Here is a 24830-nt window from a genome sequence, read left to right as displayed (position 1 = left end):
GCTCTAACATTGCCCATACTGTGTTAGTAGCTGGTAATAAAGAGACAAATATAATTCATCCTCTGCTTCCAAAGAGTCCACGTTGTAATGGGAGAAGAATAATGAATGAATAAGCAATGTCTTCCTAAAAGTTACCTTTAAACAGACTTCATGTTATATGGCTTTTATATGGAAACACATTAGGTGAAAAAAAGTGGGAATGCAAAGACCATTACAAAAAGTCCCTATCGGGCTTCCCTGGTAGCGCAGTGGTTGAGAGTCCACCTGCCGATGCAGGGGACGCGGGTTCGTGCCCCGGTCCAGGAGGATCCCACATGCCGCGGCTGGCCCTGTGGGCCATGGCCGCTGAGCCTGCGCGTCCGGAGCCTGTGCTCCGCAACGGGAGAAGCCGCATACCGCAAAAAAAAAAAAAATCCCTATCTTTAAGCAGGGTATTACCCAATGGAGAATACAAAATGTAAACAAATAAATTGAGTGTGGAATGACATTTCCTAGGATACAGGTATATACAACTTGCAGTAACATACACCTGAGGGCTATATCACCCAAATTAGAAGGTCAGGGAAGATGTATTCTGAAGCTGTGGCTTGAGACAAAGCATACATTTGTAATATCAATTATTTATTAAAGAAAAATTCTCCAGACAGCCAAAGACAACTACTAACACCCAATATATTTGCTCGACCACTGAGCCACAGCTCAACGAACTAGAGCAAAAGAATCCAGGAGAGAGACTTGTGTCTTCTCAGTAACCATCTAAATACACAGCCAAATACATACATGTTTTTTAATTTAGATACTGAATACTATATCCTGGACACTAGGCATAGTGTACAAAAGTGGCATTGGTCTTTATTAAACTCACAGTTATGTGGGAGACTAACAAAAACCAAGTAAGCAACTAATAAATATAAAATTGCAAGTTGTGATTGTGGTCATATAGAAATTAAATAAGATGTGTTGACAGAAAATACAGAGAGGTTCTGGCAGTTTAGTTTAACTTGGTGGCCAGAAAATTCTACCTGATGAAATTAGCTAAACAAAAATTGGTGTGATACTATATGTTAATGTGTTAGATGGAAGTGAAATAGAAGGGGAGGCAAAACGCAGTTACTCAACCTGTTAGTCTACAAGAGATAAATCAAAGCACTTCATTAAGAAAGCTTTGCTAAGGAGAAAACAAAACAAATACAAAACAAACAAACATCAGCTGAGCTTAGTGAAGTGTTTGATTTACATTCAAAGAACTTATCTGTTTGCTGATCTATGACATACCATTTGCACTAACTAGTAAGTCCATTCCACTTGTCTAGAATACACCAGATATAGAAAATAAAATGTGAAAAGACCGTTGAAGAATTTGTCATGCTCCTTGAATAGACAATGGAACACGGAGTCTAGTGTGTAGCAAGTTTGCTCGGGCAGCATATGAAATTATGAAGGGGTCAGATTTCTCAAGACTTAACTTGTTAGATCAAGAAGTCTGGATTTATTTTTATATATAACCAAAAAGCACAAATGGCTTTTCAGAGGGTAATTATATATTTCAGCTTATAGTTTTAAAAAAAATGATTATTTTGTTGGCAACTGTCTCTTCTCATAAAGAAAATTAAGGTAAATGCAAGAGTCAGAAAATGAATTAAGGAGGGGTTGTATCAAGTTATTAAAGTTTGTCATTTTACCAGATGCCCTATACTGAGAACATTTGATAGTTGCCAAATCTACCACTTACATTTGTCAGGGAGGAGGAAATTTCCCCCTCTACCCCTTCTGAGTTCTTATGGCTGGACTAATAACAAAAATGACACAAGACAGATTAACAGGAGAAAAAGAAACAAATTTTAATTCATAGAAATGGGACCTAAGAAGTGCCCAAAACAGGCAGCTTTTATACTTTTTTGAAAAATAAATGATAGATTTGTAAGAAATTGACAGTACAAAGAAACTTAGATTTTGGGTGCTCAATTAGTGAAGAATATAAACCGAGTGTGGGCTTCAGGTAGTAAATTAAAGAAATAACAAGGTTTCCATATACAAGCTTTTCGGTTCGAATTCCCTATCTCTGGCCATAAGGGTGTCCTTTTACCTCCAGATGCTGGTAGTGTACCTTTCACATGAGAGATTTATTTCCTGCTTTCATGGGACAGAAAGGAGGGTCAGAGTGTCCATTTTCCTTTGGCCATTTCTTAAGTAACTTTAGTTTTTAAATTTATTTATTTTTGGCTGTGTTAGGTCTTCGTTGCTGCACACAGGCTTTCTCTAATTGCAGCAAGCAGGTACTACTCTTTGTTGTGGTGCACGTGCTTCTCATTGCGGTGGCTTCTCTTGTTGTGGAGCACGGGCTCTAGGCATGTGGGCTTCGGTAGTTGTGGCTCCCGGGCTCTAGAACGCAGGCTCAGTAGTTGTGGTGCACGGGTGTAGTTGCTCTGCGGCGTGTGGGATCTTCCCGGACCAAGGCTCGAACCCGTGTCCCCTGCATTGGCATGCGGATTCTTAACCACTGCACCACCAGGGAAGTCCTTAAGTAACTTTAATTCAAAATAATATACTATTGAGGTACATTTTGGGGCAACTTACCCTGGGCCCCAACACATTTATACTTTTCTTCCTGTCTTATTAAAATATTCATCTGAGTACTTTTATATTTATGTGTTGTATCTTTAGGAATTATTTTAATTTTTAAACATCTTCTCTAAAGATGAAAAAAAAATTCATCCAATGTTAGAGGAATTCAGAACTTTACAAATAAGTACAAAGGATTTGGGGAAGGTAGACAGTAAAATTTTTCTTTAAGTGAACTATCAAACTTTTACATAAGGTTGGCCGTCTATAGTGCTACATGTAGATAAGTACATGCTAAATGCTTTAGCTAATGAAGAAGCAATTGAATTGTCTTATGATAAAAGAACTTAAATACATTTCAATGAATTGGTATATATTTAGAAATTATATTTTGTTTTCTTTCATTGACAAGGATATTGTACGTTAATGAGAAGTTGAATTACCTAAAAATACATCTCAGGTCATAGAAACTGAACACCGAAGGGAAATACTACTACTACTGGTATGACTGCTATAGAAAATAATAACAAAAAAAAATCTTAATTGCCACTGTACTTCTGCTAGTCTAACAAAAACAGGAACATTTTTACAAATATAAAATATATTTAAATTATATATATTTGTACAAATGATTCTTATAACCATTTATATATTATATAAAACAGTTCTTTTTGTTATATTAGCAGAAGTCTAGTGATGGTTAAGAATATGTACCAAAATACAGTTATAACTGACGTGGTGCTATCAGTACCCCCCGTTATTGAGGACCTATTATTTTGACCTCTTGGTATGTGTCCTCTACTACAGGTATAATAGCTCTATGTTAATGGATCTTTTAGTGAAGTTGTGAGTTGCTGGACTCAGGAAATATCAGTGACCATACTTATCATCTGAAGAAAAGGAACTATATTAAGAATAAGCCTAATTAAGCAGAGAGAAACAGAGATGGAAGAGAAATGCGGGATACTGTTTGATCCCTTACTGCCTGTTTTCAGGTGTTTGTTTTTCTTGACACAACTATATTCCCGTAATTAAGAGGCTTGGCTGTCAACCTCTTTAGCCATTAAGCATGCCTTGAGATGGCTTATGCTAGCCAACTGGAGGGTAAAGATGAATATTCAGGTAAGTCTGAATTAAACACACACACACACACACACCCATAATTAAAAAGGCAAACCTTTTGCCTGCTGCTATCGTACAGGTGTAATTAATTCCTGCAACTAGCTTAGGTATTGATTATTTTCCACTGAGGTTTATTCACTTCATTGCTCAACTTCATTGATACAGATAACTAAAAATTAACCAATCTTTATAAATTTGTGCCAAAAATAGATATGTAGTAAAAATATGATGTAAATACATATTATATAGTAATAATCACATATAAGGAGTAAGTTTATTAAGCATATATTAGCGTTAATACAGAAAAAAAAAATTTCCACTGTTTGTAGCCCATGTATTCAAGTTCATACAAAGAAATTGAGAAATAATAACTGGAGGAGTATAATCCGCCACATTTGTTCTCAGAGGTAATTTCCTTATCACTAATTTTTGTGGAAGTGTTTGCATGAGTAATCTCAGACAGAGATATGATAAGAGGAGGAAGCCAGGGAAGGCTTTGCTGTGCTTTTGCTATAAAATCTCTTTCTGAGGATTTGTCAGGTAATGCCATGTCAAGGGAGAGTTGGTCTCTCAAGGAGTATGTCAGTTGAATAATTTTAAGCAAATATCAAAGAGAATTAAATAAGCAATTAAATTAAATAGCTGAGTAAATGCCCATTTTATCATTAAAACTATCAAGGTAAAGTTTTACAAAGTGCTTAGGTTTCCAAGCTATTTGCAAGATTTGGAAGAAAGGAACAAAGGATTGGAAGGAAAACCAGCACTTAGGTTTCTGAACATTTTTGTCAAAGCATGTACTGCCACTAGAGAGTGTACTTAATGTAAAGAAAGATATATGATAATTCTATACATGGACAAATACCACTTAAACAAGTAGCTAATTTTACTAAAATTTTAATTTTCTTTCAAAAGGTTTGAAGAAGCAAATGATGTAACTGCTACTGGGACATAATTATAATTAATGAGGAAAAACAAGTGAGCATTAGTGGACCTGGCAAAGAATATGTGCTAGTTAAATAAATGCTTATTAAATGATTTAATTGGTTAGAGATACAAAAGTTACCTGAATCATACACAGTGTCAAGTAGAAACTTATAACAGGATAGGAAGAAAGTACTGAAAAGTGTCAGACATAACAACTTAATTGTACAGTAGATTTATTCTGAGAGACAAATGAGTACATCATCCCATGGTGAATACATTATAAAATAGACTCTACTCTTTATTATTCTTGTAACATTTAAATTCACTTAAACTTTTTGAGCCTCAGATTTTTTCACTTATAAAAAAGAATAAAATATTTAACTCACAGGACTGTTATAAATATATTTATACTATTTGCATGTGTACACACATACATACACAAACATCATGTAGACACATGTATACTGATCCTAGAAACTTGTAAGTTTCTAACAAATAAAACTACCACTTTTTAAAATTATAAATTCTAAATTGATAAATTTATTTTTTTACTGTAATCAGCACTACTTTTGGCTTGAATGTGAAATTAGGTTTTGGCCATAAACCCAATATTCAATTCCAACTTCTCAGTTCATAACACATTAAAGCAGAGATTCCTGCAACCTCCACTGTGGATGGCCAGTTCCAAATGACTATTAGTCTGCCCTAGTTAGTGGTTCACTTTCCTGTTCTCCACTATAATTACATTCCTGTCCTGAACACTAGCCCAGTTGATGAGAGACGAGTTAATTCCCCTTGTACGAATAAATTCTTAGTCCTGGGACAAGATCTTATCTCTATTCCCCAGCAACAGACTATGCCTCTTCTTTAAAGCAAGATGTTGACACTTACTGGATACTGACAGAGATCCCTGATAAAACTGTACTCTAAAATTTTGTCCTCCTCTCTCATCTCTCCCTCCAGTAGGAGAGTGAATCTAAATTTTTCTTACACAGGAATATAACTTCTTACAAGTAGAGAATCCTTATATCATCTTGATAATAATCCTATGTAAATATTTAGAGATATTTATCTAGGTTATTTAAGAAGTATTTGCAGATACCATCAAATGGACAGAATTAATTGGATAATAATTGACTGTTTATTTAATCAACACTATTGCCAGCCTGTAAATAAGTGACCTTTTGATGGAATGACTGATTAAGATCAGGTTAATGTCAGGTTAATACAATGAAAATGGTAAAATTACTTGTGTAAACAGGTCTAATCTCAATGCTGAACATGAGGTGTTCATTCATACTCTATTTTCTACTGCTACAGAATACGTATTTCTAAATTATTGCTATGTGGAAAGAGCCAATTATGTATTTACAAGTGTATCTGTAATTTTACACTATTAAAAACATAGATAGTTTTGTAAAGTCTTTGTTCCTTAGAAGTACCAATCTTTATTATGACAAAAATGCTTCAAGTTCTCTGGGGATTAGGATTCTAATTTATTTATGTCTGTATCAATAATGCCTTATATGGCATATAGTTGATAATCCATAAATTCATATTTTTCCTGCGCTGTAACACAAATGCATTTCTTACTATAGGTAATTATTTTGAAGTGTGAGAAACATGGCATAGAGACATTTATTGAGCTTACTCATTGAATGACTAAATTCCTTTGTCTTTCCATCCCTTATCTAGCATAAATTTGAAAACTTGTAAAATTTAATTGAGATTGAGATGAAGAAGCTTTATATCGTCACCATAATAACTGTTGACTTAAAAAAAAATGCGTAATGTGAGAGGTGCAAGTTAAGTTTTATTTGGGGCAAAATGAGAACTGCAGCCCCGGAGACAGCATTTCAGATAGCTCTGAGAAACTGCTTCAAAGAGGTAGGGGGGAAGGTCAGTATATATATGACTTTGGTGAAGGGGGAGTACGTGCAATAGAGCACATATGTTTTTTTGCAGAAGGTCTCTGCTAGTCACGAGGAGCACTCGTCACCATGCAGGATTTTAGTGTTTTTCTAGATATGAGGAGATATGATATTTGGGCTCATAAAATCGGCTCCTGAAAATATCTATCTGAAGACTTGTTCTGCCAGTTTTTCCCAGAGCACAGAGTGCCTCATTTCTGCTCTCCACCCTGAACTCCTTTCAGGGGGTGTTGAAAGTCAGCAGCTGCAGCAGCACATGATTTAATCCTTGTAGAGGTAGATGGCAAGTGCCAATTTGTAGTTGACAGGGCCCCCTCATGGTCATAAATTCGACCACGCTTTGGGAGGCATTTCATGACCATTTCATCCCACAGTGCTAGGAAGGCTCTTTCCTAGGTCTGGTGAAGATTTCGCTGATAGGCCACTCAGTGTGCTATTACTGGACTAAGTCTTATAAACAATAACTAAAGGGAGCTCTGGATCACCTGTCTTGCTAATCTGTTATGGTCCAGGAAAAATTCCCTCTTGTATCTTCCCATATGCAGAGTTACACTATTACAATCATTGATCTCATATAAAACTATATATTTTTGACAGTCACACATTTGGTAAATGCAAGAAGCAACAATCTTGTAAAGCAGGCAAAATACAAATAACATAGCCAATGTATTATTAAAGTCATAAGTAAGAATTCAGCCAAGAACTTCCATTAGATGCAGCCCAGTATATCCTCAGGTCATCTGACTTAGTCTCTTGTGTACCACTCTTTATCTTTAAGGGCAATTATATATTGACACAGTCCATAAGGCTCCCTAAATTCTAGATTATTGTCTAGTTAAAGTAATTGAAACTTGACTTAACATTTACAAAGTACAATTTGGTAAGGGAAAATAGAGATTTAATCCTTTTATGATCTAAGAATGACATGCTATTTTTATTCTTTTTAATGTGAAGCAGATTTTCTAGCTGATTATTGAACATCGTAACATTATATAGCATATAGTGTTTATTAGGAAAATATAAAATATGTCTGATTTGGGTATTGGGATAATACTCATCTCATGAAGTAAGTTGAAAAATGTTTCTTCCTCTTCTATTGTTAGGAGAGTTTGTGAAGTGTTAGCGTAAATTATTGTTTATATATTTGGTAGAATTCACCAGTAAAGTCATCTGCACCTGGAATTTTCTTTGTGGGTATTTTTTTTTCCCTGTACTTTATGTCTTTCCAGGAATTTGTCCATTTAATCTAAGCTCTCTAATTTGTTGGCATTCAACTGCTCATAGCATTCCCTCATATTCATCTTTTATTGCTGCAAGGTCAGTAGCAATGTCCCACTCTTTGTTTTCTTATTTTAATAACTTGAGTCTTTTCTCTTTTCCTCTTGGTCAGTCTACCTAAAATTTGTCAATTTTGCTGATACTTTCAAAGAACCAATTCTGGGGTTCTTGGGTTTTCTCTACTAGTTTTTTTCTTCTATAATTCACTAATCTACATTCAAATACTCATTATTTCCTTTTTTCTACTTGCTTTGGGTTTAGTTGCTCTTTTTTTTCAGTTTCTCAAGGTGGAAGTTAGGTTATTGATATGAACTCTTTCTTCAAAATTAATGTAGATACGTATACCTATACATTGCCCTCTAAATACTGCTTTAGCTAAATTCCATAAGTTTGGTATATTATGACTTTTCATGCATTTCAAATCATTTTATAATTTCCCATGTGATTTCTTCTTGACCAATTGGTTATTTAGAAGTGTACTGTTTAATTTCCACATACTTGAAATTTCCCAAAGTTCTTTTTGTAATTAATTTATAATTTTACTGCATTGTGGTCAGAGAACATAATTTGCATGATTTTGTTCCTTTTAAATTTATTGAAACTTGTTTTACGTCCTAACGTGTCATCTATCCTGGAGAATATTCCATGTACACTTGTTAAGAAGTTTGGGGTGTAGTGTTTTATAGATACCTGTTAGGTCTAATTGTTTTATAGTTATGCATTTTTAGTATAAGTTTGAAATACAAAGTTATAGAACTGCTATACCTTTTCAGTCTCTAGAAATATTATTCTGACTAATCTCTCTTTCAATTTTAATGTGTTCTTTTACTCAAGGAATATGTTTTGTTCCTTTTTGCATCTCTAGATATCATAGTAAACATATTTATTACGTCTAAGGAAATTATTTTATCTTTATGCTTCCCAAATGCTATGATTCAGTACCTCCACTGTAAGATCAAAGACCAAGATATATACATTAAAATGCAACTAAATCGTTTTATGATAGTGTGGCTATTTGGTATTAGGTTTTGAGCATTTATGATAAATGGTTCTTAAGGCTCATCTCCAAACCCCCTTATAACCTTCATGCCTACAGCACCAAATATGCTCTCATTCAATAAATTATGTTAGATAATTGAAAATATAACTATATTAATTTGCTGTTTAACATCATACAATTTAAATAGTTCATGTATTTTCAATATGTTTCTAAATTAAATAATAGGCATATACAAGACATTTTCTTACGATTTAGTTGAAACTATGACATTTAGAAGTGTATGTTTATAATCTCTGTCCATCACAGTATGCAACTCCAGGACCTAGTTTTTAAAATGAAAATACATGAGGAATATAAACAAACTACTAGAGACAGCAGAAAGTAAAAGAGCAAAGATTAAAAATTTAGTAAAATAGATTGGCAAGTCTCTGTAAAATTGCTGCATGCACAGAATTTTCCAAATTACAAGTCATGGCCTTAGGATAAAACATCTGTAATAACTGACTTATTAAAGGACATTAGTTCAGGGCTTTATGGATATTTATATCTTCTGTGAAAAATTGGAATCAAAAGTCAGTCATCAAAACATACCACAGACATACTTCCTTTTGAAAAGTGAAGACCAATTATTTAAAACAGAATTCACTTCTTTCTTCATTCTTATAAGCAAAAGAAACTGTCTCAGTAAAAAGGCATTTCTTAAACATATTGAAAATAACTTCTATCTGCATAAGAATATCTTTCCTAAAATATTAAAATCTTAGCAAATTAGTTTACTATGAACAGTAAATAAGAATATGTAAACTTTCATAATATTTCTGAATGACCTAGAACAAATTTTAGGTCCTGGGAACCTGGGAATTTGTCAACCTATATGGCAAAAGAGAAGCAATTAAGGTTAAAGACATTGAGATAGGGAAATTATCCTGGATTATCTGAGTGGACCCAATCCAATCATATGATCTTTAAAAATAGAAGAAAGAGGCAGAGTGAGTCAGAGAGATAAGACATGAAAACCAGGACCATGAGCCAAGAAACATGGCAGCCTCTAGAGCTGGAAACAGCCCTCAACTGACAGCTGCAAGAAAAGAGAAACCTCAGTCCTGCAATTGAAAGGAACTGAATTCTGCCGACAACCTGAATGAACAAGGCAACAGACTGTCCCCTAGAGTTTCCAGAAAGAAACACAGGCTGCCAGCACCTAGCCTGGTGACACCTGTATCAGACTTCTGACCTAGTGTAAAAACTATGAGATGATAAACTGGTGTTGTGTTAATCCGCTAAATTTGTCATAATTTATTATGACAGCAATAGAAAAATAATACAACACTCTATGTTTATTTGAGTAATGTGAAGCTTCTACTTAATTTTATTAGTAACCCTGTCCTTGGCTTGTACGCCTGTCTTTATTCATCAAATTCATTTTATGAAAATGAAGTAGCTTTATACATATACACATCTCTTAATCTTCTGAATTATTCTAAATACTGTTTAAAATCATTGGACTGCAAGAGTTATTTACTGTGTTAATTCTACCAAGTCCTTATTTGTGAGGCATAACTGCCTTATCTGTAGGTCTTTCAGATTAATCTTACCTGCTTCGGTAAAAATTATGTAGTACCAAAGGGAATTTGGTTATAAAGAACTGGCACTTATATCCTCTGTGGAAACCTATCCCAACACACAAAGGATGCAAAACATAAGTTAGAGAGGCTCTGTGAAAATATATTATGAAGTCTCTTCTACAAGTTTATTTGATGTAACTTGAGAAAACAAAATATGTGAATCCTAATTATTGTAGGATCTTACTAGAAGAGCAAAGTTTTTAAAGCTTAAATGTCTAATTTGTATATCCCATTTGTTTTATTTTTCTCTGTATTTACTTTTTTATTTAAATTTATTTATTTTATTTATTTATTTTTGGCTGCATTGGGTCTTTGTTGCTGCACACAGGCTTTCTCTAGTTGTGGCGAGCAGGGGCTACTCTTCGTTGCGGAGCACAGGCTTCTCACTGTGGTGGCTTCTCTTGTTGTGGAGTATGCGGGCTTCAGTAGTTGTGGTGCGTGGGCTCAGTAGTTGTGGCTCACAGGCTCTAGAGCGCAAGCTCGGTAGTTGTAGTGCACACGCTTACTTGCTCCACGGCATGTGGGATCTTCCCGGACCAGGATTCAAACCCATGTCCCCTGCATTGGCAGGCAGATTCTTAACCACTGCACTACCAGGGAAGCCCTGTATTTACATTTATTGTCAATTTAGAGGTATATTTATAGTCCCATTAGTCTTCTAAATTTTATTAAAATGCTGCCTACTTTGAATGGTATTTAATTACTCCTCATATCATTGTGTCATGAGATCCTCATCTAACTTGTTATGAACATGCTTATGTAAAGGTAGAATATGTTTTTTTATGCAAGAGTTAGGTCAATTTTCCATCCCAGTAGTACTTAGCTCAGATGGAAAAAAATCTTGAGGCTCACAAGGATTGAATGGCTGAAACAAAAATTCATTGCTTCAATTGTTTTCTGGTAATGCAAGATTTAAAGATAAGAAATATTTAAGGTTCTTCTACAGTGCACTAATAAGTAAAAAACGTAGACATCATGCTGGTGCTGCTTTCACTTCTTTCGTTTGGAGTCTTTTCGTGTACTGCCTTCATAGAAGTTTGGAGATTTAAGCTAAATCAAAATTACGTGATAGTTTGTGGTATTTGAAGTGGGAAAGGGAGTGAAGATTTAAAAGATAATTGGTATTTGAAGTCAAAACAAAAAGAAAATTCCAAGGAACTGTATGAATGTTCAATTCTCCTCTCATTTCCTACCTTTTGTAAAGGATCTGGAAGTGTTCTTAGGGTTTATCCAGTACAGATACCAAGCCACTGGAAGACTAAGGAAGTGGTCCAATAGCATGAAACTAATTAGAAGTAGAATGGGTTCTTGTCACTCCTAGTTAAGCATTTCTCTTTATCTATAAAAGATTAGCTTTCTGTGTAGCATTTTACATCTTTCTTAAGAAGGGAGGAGGGTAATGAAGAAAAATTTTTTTTATAAAAAGTGTGTAATAGTCACTCACTGTACCTGGGAGGATATAGAAATAGAAAGATTACAAAGAGTACTTCTTTAAAATAATATTCATTCTAATAGGACTTTGACAAATGCCCTAATATTTCTTTCTCAATGTCCTCATCTAATTCAGTTTGTATAATAATCCTTTTCTAAATGCATTATCCTAAGTGGTATAACTGAAAATGGATCATAACGTTTGTGAATTTAATAGCCATAAATTGCTGTATATGCATATTCCTTAAGACAAGTTTAGATAAAAGAAGAATCTAGAGTAAAAAATCATGTTTTAATAGATATTTAATTGTAGCATACAGCTCACCTTTTTAATAAGGAAACCATGCTCTCCAATGGCATATTACTTGAAGCTTCTGCTGGGTAGAGACCACAAGGTTGGCAAATTGGCTTGACTAAGTATATGATAACATGTGTGGCTTCTGATATCCCGAAAAACTCATAGTAGGAATAAACTTGAGCTTCTCATTTTGATGCTAGGCGATGTACTAGAATAAAAGCATGCAATGGATGAAATAAAAAAATACATGGGGGGGCTTCCCTGGTGGCGCAGTGGTTGAGAGTCCGCCTGCCGATGCAGAGGACACGGGTTCGTGCCCCGGTCCGGGAAGGTCCCACGTGCCGCGGAGCGGCTGGGCCCGTGAGCCATGGCCGCTGAGCCTGCGTGTCCGGAGCCTGTGCTCCGCAACGGGAGAGGCCACAACAGTGAGAGGCCCGTGTATAAAAAAAAAAAAAAAAATACATGGGGGAAAGTTATACGTCATTTCTTGAGTTCATGCATGCTGCTACTACTAGGGAGTGTTGAACCTGAGCATAGACACTGACAAGTGAACCACTCTAAAGGTAAAATAAAGCAAGGACTATAATGTTTATATTACTAATGATTTTTCTTTTTTTTTTGATTCTGAATAGATTTTTTTTTTTTTTTTTTTAGACGGTATGCGGGCCTCTCACTGTTGTGGCCTCTCCCGTTGGGGAGCACAGGCTCCGGACGCGCAGGCTCAGCGGCCATGGCTCATGGGCCCAGCCGCTCCGCGGCATGTGGGATCTTCCCAGACCGGGGCACGAACCCGTGTCCCCTGCATCGGCAGGTGGACTCTCAACCACTGAGCCACCAGGGAAGCCCCTGAATAGATTTTTATTGCAAGAACAATTGTCAGCCTCACTATAAAATAATTTTGATTAACACATGTAAAATAGAAAAAAATCCTTGTCTTACTTCAGCCTGCTATAACAAATTACCATAGGCAGAGTGGCTTAATCAACAAATATCTATTTCTCACAGCTCTGTAAATGAAGTCTGAGATCATGGTGTCAGAGTAGTCAGGTTCTGGTGAGAGCCCTCTTCCCGGTTGCAGAGGGCTGGCTTCTTGTATTTTCAAGTGGCAGAAAGAGAGCTAGCTAGCTCTCTGACCTCTTTTTTTTTTTTTGCGGTACGCGGGCCTCTCACTGTTGTGGCCTCTCCCATTGCAGAGCACAGGCTCCGGTCGCGCAGGCTCAGCAGCCATGGCTCATGGGCCCAGCCGCTCCGCGGCATGTGGGATCTTCCCGGACCGGGGCACAAACCCATGTCCCCTGCATCGGCAGGCAGACTCTCAACCACTGCGCCACCAGGGAAGCCCTCTGACCTCTTTTAATAAAAACACTACTCCCACTTATGAGGACTCTACCCTCATGACCTAATCACTTCTGAAAGGCCTCATCTCAAAATACCATCACAACAGGATTAGGGTTTAAACATAGGAATTTTGAAATTTTGAGAGGAGACAAACATTCAATCCATTGCAAAGTTTTTCTCCACAGTAACTCTTCACACTTTCCCTCAGGTTCAAGCTCTCCTATCACTGCAAGAGGAAGTGGGGAGAAGATGATCAAAGGAGGCATGGGGAGTATGTGTAGCATTGGGTTAGCCTTCTCTCCCATATATTCACCCTACAAAATACACTCATCTTTGTGAGGGCTGGTAACAACTCATAACTGTATGCCTTTAAGGCTGAAATAACCTTGTTTACTAGATCCTACAGCTCCAAAGGCATCCCTAGGACTCTCCCCAAAACCCTATTTGTTGTGACCTAGTTAAATTAACATTTGTTTAGTAGACCTCCAGGGTGTGAATGGTGAGCCATATAGTTCTACAAAAGATCAGATCCCAAGGGAAGGTGAAATAGAGAAGTTTATTACTTGCAGGTCCTGAAGGAGGTACTTAGCACCTCCAGAGGCCACAAGGGGAGGACAAGGTAGGGTACAGGTAGAGAGAGCAGGACAGGACCTGTGGCACATGCCTTTATTAGGGTCCAAGGGGGCGAAGTCCTCCATGAACTTCAAGCAGGGAGGGTTTTTTCTAAGGTTTGCACTGGTGGAAGGCTCTGGACAGCTGAGGAGAGTGCTTTTCACAGGGTTGTTGGGGAAGTCATAGCAGGAATTTACATTTACTTGTGACTCTGCAGTCTGTGAGCTAAGGCATGAGTTCCAAGAAGGGGGCTAGTGACAGTTCAAGGCCCCTGCATCCTGTCTGGCCACACAGAATGGATGTCAAGGCAGCAATATTATGGATTCCGTTAGCTAAGCTCTCAGCATCGTAGTAAAGAGCCATAATAACCACTTTGAACGTATCTTCTAATATTCCTGGTCTCAGTTCCCTGACCAGCCTCTATTCTGTTTCTTAAACATTCAAGTATTTTTTTACTAGGTCCATTTGCCTTACTTCATCTGCTAGGAGCACACATCTCACACATCTTCCCTTGGCTATTTATCACCCTGAAGCTCTTACCTAGTAACGGTCCTTAACGGGGTCTTTTCAGACACCACTCTAAAATAGCCCTCACCATTCTTTTTTTTTTTTTGTCTTTTTTCATTGTTGTTGTTTTTCTTTTTTTAACATCTTTATTGGAGTATAATTGCTTTACAATGGTGTGTTAGTTTCTGCTTTATAACAAAGTAAATCAGCTATATATATACATATATCCCCATATCTCCTGCTTCTTGAGTCTCCCTCCCATCCTCCCTATCCCACCCCTCTAGGTGGTCACAAAGCACCGAGCTGATCTCCCTGTACTATGGGGCTGCTTCCCACTAGCTATCTATTTTACATTTGGTAGTGTTTATATGTCCATGCCACTCTCTCACTTCATCCCAGCTTACCCTTCCCCCTCCCCGTGTCCTCAAGACCATTCTCTACGTCTGTGCCTTTATTCCTGTCCTGCCCCTAGTTTCTTCAGAACCATTTTTTTTTTAATTCCATGTATAAGTGTTAGCATATGGTATTTGTTTTTCTCTTTCTGACTTATTTCACTCTGTATGACAGTCTCTAGGTCGATCCACCTCACTACAAATAACTCAATTTTGTTTCTTTTTATGGCTGAGTAATATTCCATTGTACATGCGTGCCACATCTTCTTTATCCATTCATCTATCGCTGGACACTTAGGTTGATTCCGTGTCCTGGCTGTTGTAAATAGAGCTGCAATGAACATTGTGGTACATAACTCTTTCTGAATTATGGTTTTCTCTGGGTATATGCCCAGGACTGGGATTTTTGGGTCATATGGTAGTTCTATTTTTAGTTTTTTAAGGAACCTCCATATTGTTCTCCATACTGGCTGTAACAATTTACATTCCCACGAACAGTGCAAGGGGGCGTCTCGTCCTGCCCAGACAGGACGGGGTTAAAGGAGCAACTGATTAGGGCGCCCTGGCTCACTTAGGCATGGGGAGGGAGGGGTACGGAATGCAGGGTGAGCCTGCGGCAGCAGAGGCCAGTGTGTCTTTGCAAAAGCCTGAGGCTCACCATATGTTCTCCCAGGGAAGTTGTCCCTGGATCACGGGACCCTGGCAGTGGCAGGCTGCTCAGGCTCCCGGGGTGCGGGGGGCATGTATGGATAGTGACCTGTACTTGCACACAGGCTTCTTGGTGGCAGCAGCAGCAGCCTTAACATTTCATGCACATCTCTGGTGTTCATGCAGATAGCCACGGCTCGTGCCCATCTCTGGAGCTCGTTTAGGCAGTGCTCTGAATCCCCTCTCCTTGCACACCCCAAAGCAATGGTCTCTTGCCTCTTAGTCAGGTCCAGACTTTTTCCCGGAATCCCTCCCGGCTAGCTGTGGCACACTAGCCTCCTCAGGCTGTGGTCACGCAGCCAACCCCAGTCCTGTCCCTGGGATCCGACCAAAGCCGGAGCCTCAGCTCCCAGCCCCGCCCGCCCCGGCGGGTGAGCAGACAAGCCTCTCAAGCTGGTGAGTGCTGGTCGGCACTGATCCTCTGTGTGGGAATCTCTCCGCTTTGCCCTCCGCTCCCTGTTGCTGTGCTCTTCTCCGTGGCTCCGACGCTTCCCCCCTCCGCCACCCGCAGTCTCCACCCGAGAAGGCGCTTCCTAGTGTGTGGAAACCTTTCCTCCTTCACAGCTCCCTCTCACTGGTGCAGGTCCTGTTCCTATTCTTTTGTCTCTGTTTTTTCTTTTTTCATTTGCCCTACTCAGGTACGTGGGGAGTTTCTTGCCTTTTGGGAAGTCTGAGGTCTTCTGCCAGCGTTTAGTAGGTGTTCTGTAGGAGTTGTTCCACATGTAGATGTATTTTTGATGAATTTATTGGGAGGAAGGTGATCTCCACGTCTTACTCCTCCACCATCTTGAAGGTCTCCCCGCAACTAATGATTTTTCTAAGTTACTCAGCTATGTCCAGGGCCCTGAATTATCCAACTGAGTTATTCCACATTTCCCTAGGATGCTCTTTTATGGCTGACAGCAGTGGAGGGAGGAACAGTGTAGATTAAAAAAGAATTTCTATTCTACATAGGAAGTCTCACAGTTTTCCACAAACTGGAGAGGAAAAGAAATTACGAGTATTGGTACCTCCCACATTGCTGAGGAAATTTCAAACTGTATTAAATACCAAAACATTTTTTTTTTCAGAATTCTTATTTCTCAGGTCTTAGAGTACTAATTTGATATATAACAAAGGTTTATTTCTCACTGCACACCATACCGTAATGTGGGTTGCCTGTAGAGGTGGGAAAGCGTCTCTGCTGCATGCAGTCATCTGGGACTCAGTTTTATGCCATGTAATGGTTTGGTCATGATGTAGGGCTTGAGTATACTCCACTGGTCATTGGCATCCTACTAGCCAATGACCAAAGAAAGAAATCTTTTGGAAGACCTCCAGGGACATTTTAAGGGCCAGCCTCTGTTCAGTTTTCAGTGGCTAAAACTAGGTCACTTGGCCCCACATAGATGCAAGAACACTGGGACGTAGTCTGGAAGTTTCTTTAATAGAGGGAGTTCATTGATATTGGTAAAAACTCTCTACTACAGTAAATACCATTAAATTATTCATAGACACAAAGTTAGCTCACAAACAGATTCCACCCCCAGCAGGTACTCCTCTGTATTTTCTTGCATCCCACATGTAATTCATCACTAAAAATATTCTAAATGACACTATAATTCGCTGCTATCCACTTTCACTAAAACTCAGTATTTATACTCCTTTTAAAGCCTGTAAAATCAGCTGCAGTTTTGTTGCCTAATAACTAAAACATTTGGTGACACCTTTAATCCACCTCTAGTTCAAATACTATAAGTACTTACTTCAGATATCCCTGAAGATTCAGTTGAACAATTAGCCTTGATAAGCAGATTTTTAATCAAGGAAATAGCAGAGTTAATTATGCACATAGGCTGTGCTTTAAATGATTCTTATTAACTGAGTGCTTCACCTACTAGCACACAACCCAGGTGCAACATGGCAGCTCTTCCTTTAACTGATGCTTGCTGAGATTACAGTTAGAGACAGACTTAATCCAATTAGCAAATCAATCCTCATGTGAAAAGTGAAAAACCCGCTGACAGTTGCAAAGACTCCCATTAGTGATTTTCTATTGCTGTGTTCTCTAATTATATTCCTCCACTACACAAAGGTATCACACAAGGCCAGAAAAGAGACAATGAAATATATTTGAATACCAAAAAGATAATTTCTGCTGGAAATAATATAATCTCACCAGGATCTATGGTACAATATTAAAGCTAGGTAATCCCTTGAAAATGTTATTTTATTTAAAAATTTCCCCCCCAACTAGCTGCTTTTTTATTTAAGTTTAACTCTGTTGTGGAGAACAAAAGTTATAAGAAAAATCAATGGAAAAAAATTCTGAAATAGCCTGGAGTTTTCTGAATTCTACTTGAATGAATTTCAACATGAGTGCAGGATATATGTGTAATTTATTCTTAATGAGATTACTAGTGTAACTTTTTAAAGATAAGGTTATCTTATGTGATATCTTACAACAGTGGACGTTAAGCCCCATTGCTAGAGCAGAAAGGAAATTCAAAATGAAAATAGTCTGGTTCCTCGCATTATAGTGTATGTGTTTCACAATTATTATCAGCTCAAGACAGGCTGGAAAGTGAAAGTCCCTGCTTTGTATTTAATATGAAATACTACTTGTTTAACCTGATTCTGTTACAGGACCACAAGAAAACATAATCTACACTTGGTATTTTTTTAAGATCTAAAAATCTGAGTTTAACATCTGGAGAATGTGTTTGAGAGAGACTTCCAAAAAACTGAGAATGGAGATTATGGCATCATTTTTATGCTTCTATAATCCTAGACAATCTTTCCTTGACAATCTTTCGTGTTAAAGGAATGAAGGTCATAAAGTACACCTCTCTTCATTTAAATTTTTTTTCTCGCTAAATAGTATGAGCCTCTTTGATATACTCATTTTCATATAAACTGTGTGTATTATATTCTTCTGTGCAGACAACTTGAATTCTGCTTAGTATCTATATTACATTTTCTCAGAAGTGTCAATATCGGGGTCCAAATAATTAAAATGATAGAAACATTGGGTGATATTTTGTGAGATGTTAAAGGCAAGAGATATAGAATGCACAGATATAGTTTTAGATCAATAGATTGTATGTAGACAGGTATCATATGCATATTAGCATACACTAATATATAAAATATATATTATAATTATATACTACATAATGCTTCTTATACTTAAATATATAATAATCATTTATATACAGTCATATAATAATATATGATATCTAATAATTCATATCTATCTGTCTACATCTCAAAGCTTAAAAGGGAGACTAGCAATATCCTTGAACTCTCAGTAGATCTTATTACAACATTCAAACTGTTAAATGAGTCATTATAGCACACTAAGGATTAGTGAGTTGGAATTGATGAGTAAAGAATTGATAAATAGTTGAGATCAGAAATACAATTCAACGTGATGAAACTCACCAAAAATTATTCTGGGTGGTACAGTGCTAAGTATACAAAGAAAGTGTCTGTGAAGGCAGAAAGTTAATTTTACAAGCATAATACAGGAAATAAAAGTTTTGTCCTTTCTGGGGCTAATGAGTGTGGGTTAGTTGTTCCATGGATGTCTAACCAAATGATCCAGAAGTTCACCTAAAACTATTACCTAATCAAAGTGAAAAATGCATTTTGATGTGTGGTGCAATTAAACAATACATTTTAAATGTATTCATTAAATAGGAATTGAAAATAAATATGACTTTAGGGTCAAGTCCTTCAAAACCTGAGTCAGTACTAAAGTCAAATCCATCAAAGTTACAATAATTATCTCAGCAGTTAAAATTCTCTGAGGTTCAAAATATTAATCTGCATATCCAGTATATTCTCTTGATTGAGGAGAATACTGCAGAAGTTCTTCATCTCACTCAAAAAGCAAACACAAAACCAAAAAAACACCACTCATCTATTTCCATGATATTAAATCAATTTAGTTTTACCTACACGTTATGGGTTTATGTAAGAGCTCACACTGTTTATATGGTAGAATTTCAGTTTTACTGTATATGGCAAGTTTTGTAGAGTGAAAAAGTTATGTAAATGGTAAGACTTTAAATATAACATAGCTAAGAAACTTAGCACTCTTTAATGAAAAAATTGCATGAGAAAAAAACTTAAAACATGAACATGGTAGGTTTTATTTTATTCTAGTATATTTTATTCATTGCAAAATACCATTGTATTACATGAAATAAAATAAAATAATCCAGTGAGAATCCATACATACATACAAATACTTCAATACATTAAAACAAAATTTTCTTCCCATGAACAGATGCAGGATCATTTTGACACTACAGGAGCTACTATGAGTAGAGTAATACAGATTGAAAGGTTTCTGAGACAGGTCTTAATGTGTGACTGAGAGCAAGTATAGGCCCCCAAATTGGATGGAAATACACACGTATACACATATCACATACATAGTCTTTTTCTATTTATATAAAGATTCATGCTCTTAAAATCATAAAATTTTTGTAAGGTATTTAATCTTCCAGTGATTCTCAACTATTGTAACTAACCTTGGGGTATTTATTATTAAATTTATTAATGTATTTAAACATTTCAAATGGTATTAAACTATAAAGAAAATTTGAGAAACATTGGGTTAAGAAACATTGTATTAAAAAATGCAATTTCCATAAAGGGAAATCAATGGAGAAGTTAAAATATCTGAAAACTTGCTTGTGATAGAAAGACTTTTTAATATAATTTAAAATAATATATTCAATAAAAGGTACTTTCTCTCCTTTTAAAAAATTATTTTGCAAGCTAAAGTGATAAGTAATTAAACTTTTTTTTTCTGTTTGTATTGAGGTAGAAAAAAGATTAGTGTTTTTGCTTATTCTAAATATTTTTCCAACCTTAGCCATGTCTCATTTGGCTAAATACAGATCGACTCACACATTCCCAATTCTTGAGAATTTTATAGCAAAGCATAGTAAAATATGGATAACACTTTATAATGAAAGGTGAAGATACACCGAATGCTATATAAAAAGGTGAAATATGGAGATATCAGCTAGAAAGAAAGAATGCAGAAGTCACATGTCAGATGGAGGAGTGGGGGTATGTTAGGAACTAGAGTTTTCACTAAGCACCAGCTAACTAAGCACTAGTTTTCACTAAGCACCAGCTAACCTATGGATAAAGCCAGTCCTGCATTCCTGGGTCTCTACTGATGCTTTTATGCTGGCTGGAGATGTCATGCCCTTCACTCATCTGCTGGCTAATATTTATTCATCCTGCCTTTGAAGACGCAGATCAAATAGCATTTCTCTGCCTCCCCCGCCTCCCCAAGAATCATCCATCCATTTACTCCAGAGTTTATTTCCCTTTAATCTGTACTCTCATAGAACTTTGCCTGTTTATAATATTAGTCAAAAAGCATTTTTATTTTTTTGTCTTTCTACTTAACTATAACTATTGTTTGAGATCCTCAAGAATAGGACACAGTTTTTGGAGATGGAGAGAATTATTCAAAATCATAGTCAACCTCTTACTAGCTAACCAACTCTGGCCTAGTATGTTAAAGAATCTATAGGTTCCTCATTTGTTAAAATTGAGATAATAAAATCAATTTCATATGGTGGTGGCAAAGACAGATTTAGATAAAACGGGTGATCTGTTTTAACACATTGCTTATTGTAACATATATGGGCCCACGTCCCCATGCAACTCCCTTGCACTTACTTGTTCAAATTTAAATGCCCAGAACATCTATTACTTGTTAAGTGCTGAGTATATGGCATTTTCTTCCCATTTTTCATCCTTCTATTTATCTTCAAGTCTAATCTGAGAATCAAAAAAGTGCTTGAGGGCTTCCCTGGTGACGCAGTGGTTGAGAGTCTGCCTGCTGATGCAGGGGACACGGGTTTGTGCCCCGGTCCGGGAAGATCCCACATGCTGCGGAGCGGCTGGGCCCGTGAGCCATGGCCGCTGGGCCTGCGCGTCTGGAGTCTGTGCTCCGCAACGGGAGAGGCCACAACAGTGAGAGGCCTGCGTACCGCAAAAAAAAAAAAAAAAAAGTGCTTGACAAACAGGAAAAAAAATAATTGAATTATGTGTGAATGTTTTTTTGCTGGTCTAATTTTAATAACTCTTATTATAAAATAAATGCAGCCGTTAAAAACATGAAAAATAAAATAAGCAATCATCCCATTGTCCTCAGACATCACACACACACACACACACACACACACACACACACATACATGCATACACAAAATGCCTGCTTTCTGTACTTTTACATTTTTATCATAAAAGTGTGTTTATATTATATGTATTATATACATATCACTTATTATAATAATATGATACAATATATAGTATGTAGGTTATATACAGTATATTCTATATAATACAATATTATACTATGTGTGTTATCTATAAATATATATACCTATTTTAGCCTGTACTGTTTACTTTAATATTGTTTCAATCATCTTCATATGGTTAAATATAGTAAAACATGTTGTTTATAATTCCTGAACACTATTGCTTCAAGTGATGCACTATCATTTATTTAACCATCCTGTTGCCTTGGTGAGATAAATGCTTAACATTTTTAAGTTTCTGTCTCTAAAATTTAACATATTCACATTTGCTTTCAAAATTAATGTTTTCCCTTCATATAGTCATATTTTTTCTTTTTTATGTTTATTTGATGATTTGTTTGGGGGTTTTTTGAGGAAAATGTAGAGTACGCTAAAAACTTAAAGCAGGATACAATCTCTTTTGCTAAATGAAAATAATGTTGATAGAGATGCACTGAGCAGATATATATAAGAAATGTCCGAAGCATAAAAAGGTTTTTCTTTTAAATTTTGAGGAGACTGCTGTAAACACAGGCAAAAGAAGTAAGCCAGTCAATGCAGTTATCAAAATGATTGGTTTACCTACTGAGTATTTTATGAATTCAAAAACACTATAAAGAGATGTTACAGAAGTAATGTCACCCAGGACATAGATTTATCCTGCTATTTTATTGACAGTTTTATAATTTGTTGTAGTTTTCCTCTTTTTCTGTCATTTTTCTTCCTTTTGAATAGTCACTTTTAATACACTTTCTTTTCCTTTACTAATTCACAAAATGCTTCACTGAAGTGTTTTTATATAACAAAATTAACTGAACTGACTAATTCTATATGCATGTACCAACATCCATGGATTTTCATTTCTACTATTGGCATGATATTCTTGGCCTAATTTCCTCTTTTTTTTTTTTTTTTTTTGCGGTACGCGGGCCTCTCACTGCTGTGGCCTCTCCCGTTGCGGAGCACAGGCTCCGGACGCGCAGGTTCAGCGGCCATGGCTCACGGGCCCAGCCGCTCCGTGGCATGTGGGATCTTCCCGGACCGGGGCACGAACCCGTGTCCCCTGCATCGGCAGGCGGACTCTCAACCACTGTGCCACCAGGGAAGCCCTAATTTCCTCTTTATTCATCTATTTAAACCAACATGTTCAATATTTTTCTAATTTGTATCTGGATAAATCAACCCTGTAAATAAGCTAGAGTGCTTGGGAACAATGACAAATCAGAGTAAGAACTCTGAAATAGAGCAGTTTACTAAAATTTTTCTTTTGTTTTTGTTGTTATAGCTGCTAATTTTATTCTAAATAATACAGATATTAGTAAGCAAAGCAGATGCTGTTGTAACAACAAAAATTAAAAATCCTAAAAACAAAAGGGTGGCATCTGTTAGAGGTTGTTCACCAGGCAGAGAGGAAACATAGTGCAGCTGGAAATTTGGAGACAGAGATTCTCATTGGTAAAAGTGCAAGAGATTCAGGTTATCTTCTGACACTAAGGCTCTATGGGAAAACATTAAGACACAGAAAGTTAAAGCATGCATTTGTTGTAACTGGCTGAGTTCATCAAGGTAGTAGAGAAAAGAGATGAGCTCAGACAAGACTGGGCAAGTTTAAGAGCAAATAGTGAAAGCTAATAGAAAGAATCCAAAATCTTGGGGCCTACAGTATTTGAAAAGTCAACTGCTTCTAGCCCTCAAAAGTAAAAGATGTGATTGAAAAGGGATTTGGATGGGCCCATTAAGATTTACACGTGCAAGATTAGATTAAGAATAGGGGCTTCCTCATTCAAACTCATTCTTTCAGGCAGCCTCAAGATGGGTGTTAAATTGAGAGCAATAACCAACGGAGTTAAAAACAAAAACATAAATCAGTTTTAGAAGTTTCCTCTGGAAAAGATTTTTGTATAGGTATTGGCTTATACAACTAACTAGAAATAAATGGATCTCAAGCCTACTAAGTTTTTGAGAAAATTATGTTGTCAAATTATTGATTTAAAAAACTTTGAATATTTGAGTCTTTTATTTTTTATTGAATGAAACAATAGTGCTTTACAGTTTTCAAAAGTTTCACACATGTGATTTCATATAATCCCATAATAACCCTTTTTCAATCCCCTAACCCTTTATTGCTCCTCGCCCCTTCCATCCCCACTGGTAGCCACTAGTTTGTTCTCTGTATCTGTGAGTCTGCTTCTTTTTTGTTTTACTCACTAGTTTGTTGTATTTTTTAGATTCCACATATAAATGATATCATACAGTATTTGTCTTTCTCTGTCTGACTTATTTCACTTAGCATAATGCCCTCCAAGTCCATCCAGGTTGTTGCAAATGGCAAATTTTCATTCAATTTTATGGCTGAGTAGTATTCCATAGTATATGTACCACATCTTCTTTATCCATTCAATTGTTGATGGACACTTCAGTTGCTTCCATACCTTGGCAATTGTACATAACTCTGCTATGATCACTGGGGTGCATGTATCTTTTCAAATTACTGTTTTTTGTTTTTTTTGGTTATATACCCAGGAGTGGAATTGCTGGGTCATATGGTAGTTCCATTTTTAGTTTTTTGAGAAATCTCCATACTGTTTTCCATAGTGACTGCACCAATTTACATTCCCATCAATAATGTAGGAGGGTTCTCTTTTCTCCACATCCTTGCCAATGTTTGTTGAATATTTGAATCTTAACCCTTGGGTCTCCAAACTTAAAGAACCTAAGTCACCCCAAGAGGGTTCACCCCTGATACCCACCTTAAAAATGTCTGTGGAGGAAAATGGACAAGAAAAAC

The sequence above is a fragment of the Aethalodelphis obliquidens genome, unplaced genomic scaffold (assembly GCF_003676395.1).
Source record: "Aethalodelphis obliquidens isolate GAN/ISIS:26980383/991018 unplaced genomic scaffold, ASM367639v1 scaffold8, whole genome shotgun sequence".
In the NCBI taxonomy this organism is placed as follows: Eukaryota; Metazoa; Chordata; class Mammalia; order Artiodactyla; family Delphinidae; genus Aethalodelphis; species Aethalodelphis obliquidens.
The sequence above is the reverse complement of the archived record's forward strand: the minus strand, read 5'-3'. Positions refer to the sequence as shown.